Consider the following 6,562-nt stretch of genomic DNA (forward strand, 5'->3'; position numbering starts at 1 on the left):
GATTCCCATGAGGACTGAGAGGGAGCGATGGTAAACACGCATTTAGATCCTTTTCTTGTTTTGTATCTTTTCCCCATAAGGCTGAACCTTTGGCACTGTCATGGATCCATAGGATCTCTGCAATGCCCTGGCTTTTAAACAGTCCTTGGGAGGTGCCCCTTGAGTGCACTAGACCCCCAAGGGCTCCCACTCTTCCACAAGGACAGGCCACTTAGCTTCAGCACCTGAGACTGAGCCTCTGGCTTCAACACTCCTACTTCAACCTGCGAGCTCTGCCAGCAGGTCCAGCTGAACGACACTCCTGTTCAGAGACTGTTCCTCATTCATGCTTCAATGCACCTCAGGAAGTTTTTGCTGTGACACTGGGCAGACTTTTAAAACATTGCAGGGTTTATTAGTCAACCGAAACACAGCACTGGAAAGTCTTTTCATTAGCACAGAGAAGCAATGAAGACAATATAGTCCACACTGGCCAATGCCCTTGAGCCAGGCTGCTGTAGAAAACAGTTTGGTTTCTTTTCACTGTCTCTGTCCATTTGTCTTCACTCCAGCAAAGCTCCCTGTGTCTGCGAGCCCAGTTCTTCCTGCTCTCAAAAACATAACGAGTCCATGTGTGCTTCACTCAGCCAAGCTGAGATCCTCCCATGGACAGGTGACAATCATTCCCTTGTCTCTGTCGGGTATTCCATTGATCTAAGTTGGCCCCAGCCAATCCTTAATGACCCATTCATATCACCCCATGACAGCTACGTGACAAAACACCTCACGTCTCCTGCTCTTTAGAATCACAGCAATACCAATCACAGCGGGAAACTGAGGTGTGTATTGGCATCATACAAGTATCACCAAAAGTCCCACCTCTGTCTCAGACAGACACACTGCTCACAGCCCCTGGAGAGAAAGCAAAGCACAGGAACTGGCCGTTAGTCCAGCAAACACAGTGGAGGAGAAGCTGCAATCCTCACACACTGGTCAAAAAGGAGAGGCAGGTGGATCCCTGCCCATAGAGAGGGGCTGGCTAGAGGCCTGATACCTGAGGGGCCATTCCGTGAGCAGACCATGGAGGCAGGTCAAAGGCTTCGCTACCCCAGAACTGTGACATCGCAAAAGCACATTCTGAGGAACTAGGAAATCTAGTGACTCAGGTGTAATGGGAGGAGAATTAAACTCCCCCAGTGGGAGGAGAAGGCTGGGGAATTACACACTAACATTCAGGAGCAACAGCCTCTAATTCTTCCGGAAAAGGAGAAGGTCAGAAACAAGAACTGGGCCACGCAGCCTCAGGAGGGACAGGCTCATAGATCCAAGGAGCCTGGCGGGAGACAGCTTGTGGCTGCTGCAGATGGGGAGAGGGGACAAGACTCTCTCCAAACTCTCACTCTTGTTGACCCCGACCTGATTTTACGATCTATGACCCAGTCTCACGTCTTGTGGGCAATTTCATACTCGCTAGAGGTAAGATGTCATGATCAGAGCTTGATGCTAAATTATGGACTTCCCAAAGGTCACATATGGGTTGGGGCAGCTATTGACATTATTGTAATCAGAGCAAAGCAGCAGATGCGGTATATCGCCATCCTATTACCATAAGGAAGTGGATAAATTACCTCTCCTAGTGACCATTTTTTCATTTTGTCAGGTCCCCGAGACAGTGTAAACTGAAGCAGGGCCTCCTTCTGACAGGCTCCCTTGTGCCTTGATCTTTGTTTCCATTGGTGTCATAACTTGCGTCCGCACCGTGCAAGCCCCTCTTTACTATACTGATCTTAGTCTAACTGTTACGTGGATTGATCCTTGCCTGTGATTTCAGTTATAACTCTCTGTATTTAATCAAGTTTCTGTGTGTTTCACCAAATTCCATCTTCTCAATTAACTGTGAGTAGCCATGTACAAGGGCAAGTTGTGCCCCAATACGTCATCTTATAGGTGTAAAAACTGTACAGGCTACACCACCACCCTGTGACATCATCAACAAAGTGCCCATTTGTGCCTGGGTAGGGGCCCTGCTACGGGAGGGAGGATGCAGCAAGGACTCAGGATCGGTGGCCGGGGTCGCTGTGCATGGAGATGGGAAGGTTATATGGGGAGTGGGATAATGAGCGGCAGAGGGAGGTCAAGAATTAAAATAATAATATTTGGGGGAGGAAATGTATAATGAAGTGAAACAGAACAGAGAGGAAACTGGAGTGTAGGCTCTAGAACAACAAGGCTTGGGTACGGATTCAGGGTTAAAGGTCTGGGATCTCCCACAGCTCTAGATCCCCAAACCTCTCCTCCCTCCCACTGACCCACCCAGCCCACTTCCTGGGTGCCCTTCCTCCACACTCCCCTCCCCTCCCTCCCATTACTCTCAGCCAGCACCACCTCCCGGCACCTTGGGAGCTTCTTGTGTTCCCTCCTCGTCTCTCACAACCTCCTCCCTCCCTGCTGCTTCTTAGCTCTAACCCTGCACACACCCTCCCCATGTCCTGGCACCCCAAAATTATCTACTCCCCTCTTCTCCCCTCCCACGGCTCTGTTCTCCCTTCACCCGTGGGGTCCCGAATAGCAACATTATACTCACTTCTATCAAAAGAGGAGCTCATCTGACTGTCACACAAGCCATGCATCAGTCACACACCTATTTTTATTACTTAAATTATTTTTTAATAATTTTATTAATTAATTTAAAAAAACAGTTATTAATGTAGTTACTAATGTAGCCAATAAGGATAGATTAAATGCAATTTCAAAATGACTGATGACAAATGTCTAAAAATTATTCTAGTGGGTGGGAGATGAGGCAAAAAGGGGGGAGCAAGGAAACTTGTCAAAACTTGTATGATGAATAAAGGTATAAAGTTATTACTGCTCAGGTTCTTTAGAGACCCCACAGCTTCTAATAACCCAGGGGACAGGACTCCTTACCCAGCGAGGTCACCGTCTCATAGTTCTCCTGCATGACATCCCAGTAGAGGGCTCTCTGAGCGGGGTCCAGCAGAGCCCCCTCTTCCCTGGTGAAATACACAGCCACCTCCTCGAAGGTCACCGGCCCCTGAAAGAGCAAGAGTCCAGCACTCAGTACCTGCTGCCCCACTCACTTTCAATCAAATGGAAGCTCTGGGTGGCTCACAGTCAGAGTCCCATCCCACCCGCTCAGAGCAGCCAGGAAACGCCAGGGGGAGGGGACGAAGCAAGAGCCCCTTGTCTCTCCCAGCAGATCCATCCCCCCCCCACTAGCCACAGACGGACACAGGAGATGGAGGCCCTGGCAGGTGCAGGGAGAGCTCGCTGGCAGGGAGCCCAGCGCTGTTCTCATTGTGAAGAGCTGGACGGGGCCAGACTCAGTGGGGGGCAGACGACATGACGGTCCGGGGGGCCTTGCTGAGGGGGTTCCTCCAGCAGGGGTGTCCTGTCTCTCCTCCCCCCACTTCTCTTCAGCTGTCTGCCCCTGCACCGGTTCCTGCAGCCCTGCCCCCCGCCCCCCACTTGGAGCTGCCCCAGCCAAGCTGCTCCCAGGAGCCTCCTGTGCTGTGTGGGGCGGGGGGGGGTTTGCTGATGTCGGGGTGGCCCCACCCTCCTGCCTCTGGGCCCAGTCTCTGCTGAGCTGAGGTGGGGGGACAAGATTCTGTGCTGCTGCCTCTGGGTCAGGAGTGGGAGCTGCTGGCCCCTGCTGCCGTGTGAACGAGCCTTCGGACTAGTGAGTTCCACTGGGCTGGGAGTGACAGCGGGTGTGTCTCACACTCCCCCCCCCGCACGCCCCACCGCAGACACGTCAGTTACTGTTGTTACTTCCTGTCAAAATGCACAAAGTACATGTAGTCTCTGTAATTTTATTCTCTCACATTCGGTCAGGATGACAGTGCTGGTAGTTTAGCTTTTTAACTGATCTCTGAATTTCATCATTTTATTTCTGTCTTATGCTTAAATTCAGTTATTTGAGTAACAAGTTCTAAAACGCCTCACCTGGCCTGGCTGGAGTAATTATCATTATTACTGTTATTGCCGCATTGTGCTTTGTCATTCGTTATTTACAATATTTACAATCAAATTCATTATTTAAATGGTACTAGCAAATAACAGACTGTACATTTTGCTTGTACTTACCTTAGCAGGGCTCGTTTGAAAAAAAAATAGCTAAACTCAAAACTTTAGACACTGTGCAGATGAAGATCATTTATCTTCAAACTGTATTTTTAAATCTGTCTGTAAAGTAACTTAAAATTTCTATGAAAATAAACGCAGCTCCAAGTATGATACTAATAGCAGTGATAGAGTCAAATCTTACTGAGTCACATACATGATAGTGATATGCAGAGAACCAGGCACGTGCAGGGCCGTGGAGTTTTTATAGCACGTTGGGGGCCTTAGAAAGAAAAAGGTTAAGAACCTCCCCCCCCGCCCAGCCTCCCTGGTGGGTGCCCCTCACATCACACAGCAGCCGCTGGTTAATCAGGTCGGGCTCCAGCCCTGGGATTCTGGCCCATTTTCCTAGCCCCACCTAGGGGGGTTGTTTCCTGTCCCACAAATTAGAGCATTTCCACCCTCTTACCTCATGGGTCTGTTCCTAGAATGGAAGCCGCATATTGAACAAGTCCCAACAGGTTTGCTACACCCTGGCCTCCTCCCATTCTCCACCCTGGGAATTTTTTGGCAAACTCCAACCTCCAAACCAGACTGCCCAAGCCTCCCTCCTCCGGTGCGTTTGCTGTCCCTCTCCCTCCAGCAGGAACCCACCAGCAACTCCCCAATAACCCCTACCTGGACGGGATCCTCTGCAGCCATTTCCCTTCCCTGTCCCATGAGAGGATGGGATGAGCTGGAGCGAAACATGGACGACATCCTGCAGCCGGGCAGGGCGAGAAGGGCAGTTGCAGAGGTTTCAGAACAGGCTTTAGTTCATGTCACATCACGATTCCCCCAGGATCTTTCCCTGCAGAGAGACAGCCTAGGCTCTGCCATGCTGGGAACATGCTCCATCTCTTTATTGCAGGGGAAACCTGGCCCCTCCTGCCAGGCTAAGCCAACAGGGAGATTTTTCAGCCTCCCCAGTAATAAAGTCTCTGAACAAAATGCTGGAAAGGAGCAGAACCAAAGGGGCTGGGCAGGCTCCATAGGGACACTGGCTCCTCCCTCCCCTCCTGTGCAGCCATGTCCTGTCGCTGGCAGAGATCAGCCCCCCCATTTCCCCCCAGAGACAGCCGTGTCTGCGGGCTCCCCCAGCCAGCACCTACTAACTCCACCCATGTTGGGGGGAGAGACACAGGACAGCAAATTCCACCTACCCAAGGACAAATTGCTGCAGATAAACGGGCTGGGTTCACATCCCAAAGCTGAGGAGAATTTAAGAATTATGGAGAAAATAGGGAAAATGAGAGACTAGAGAGTCAATAATTTTAGGGAAAACGAGGGAATCTCCTTGGATTTTCTAGCCACATGGGGGGAGGGGAGAGAGAAGGGGAAGAACCAGAGAGAATTGTTCTCAGGTTTTGGGACAGAAAGAAATGGCACAAACAGGAAAAGGATGCGAGTGGCTCACCCCCGTGACCATAGGCGTGTGCAGCACATTTCATTAGGGTGCGCACCCAGGGAGCCCCACCCTAGCCCCACCCTATCCACTGCCTCCCCCTTCCTGCCCCCTGGCTGCCCCACTCAGAACCCCCAACCCCACCTGCTCCTTGTCCCCTGACTGCCGCCTCCTGGGACCCCCCCCCCACTGTAACTGCCTCCCTAGGACCCTACCCCCTACCTGTCCTCCTGACCCTTATCCACCCCCCCGCCTCCAGACAGACCCCGGGGACTCCCACGCCCCATCCAACCACTTCTCTCCCCCTGACAGGACCCCCAGAACTCCCGACCCATCCAACTCCCTCTGATCCCTGCCTGCCCCAAACCCCTCAACCCATCCAACCCCCTGCTCCTTGGCCCCTGACCTCCCCCTCCAGAGACCCCCCCACTCCCTAATCTCCCCCAACAATCCAACCCCCCTCGCCACCGCCAGGCAGCGCTGTGGAGTGGCTGCTCCCACCCACACACTCAAAGTAGCAGAGGAGGTTCCTCTCCTCCGGGGGGAAGGTTGCCTAGTGGTTAAGGCACAGGACTCAAGCTCAGGCGTCCTGGGTTTGAGTCTCTGCTCTGCCACAGACTCCCTGCTTAGCCTTGGGAAAGTCACTTCACCTCATTGTGTCCTAGATCCCGCCTGATCAATGGGGCCAACAGTGACCCTGCCTCCTGGGCTAAATCCATCCATGGCTGGGTGATGGGGGGAAATGGAGATACCAACATGGGGAGATTTGGGCTGAATTTCTCCACAGCCAGAGAGTGGGAGCCAGCTCCACAGGGGGGATAGGAGCAAGAGGGGCTCAGGCCAGCTCCACACAGAGGGGGGGGTCAGGGCTTCAGCCTTGTAACTTCTGCCACTAAGGTGGCTGGGGCTCCCGAGCCCGGGACTTCAGCCCCACATCTTCTGCCAGGGTCCGGGGTTCTCCTCCCTGCCCCAGGGTGGCTCCTCTCCCCCTCCATCCCACCCCCGCCCAGTGCAGCTCCTGCTGGGGTCTGGGCTCCTCTCCCCCTCCCCCGCCGG

This window comes from Mauremys reevesii, linkage group 14 (assembly GCF_016161935.1).
Source record: "Mauremys reevesii isolate NIE-2019 linkage group 14, ASM1616193v1, whole genome shotgun sequence".
Taxonomy (NCBI): domain Eukaryota; kingdom Metazoa; phylum Chordata; order Testudines; family Geoemydidae; genus Mauremys; species Mauremys reevesii.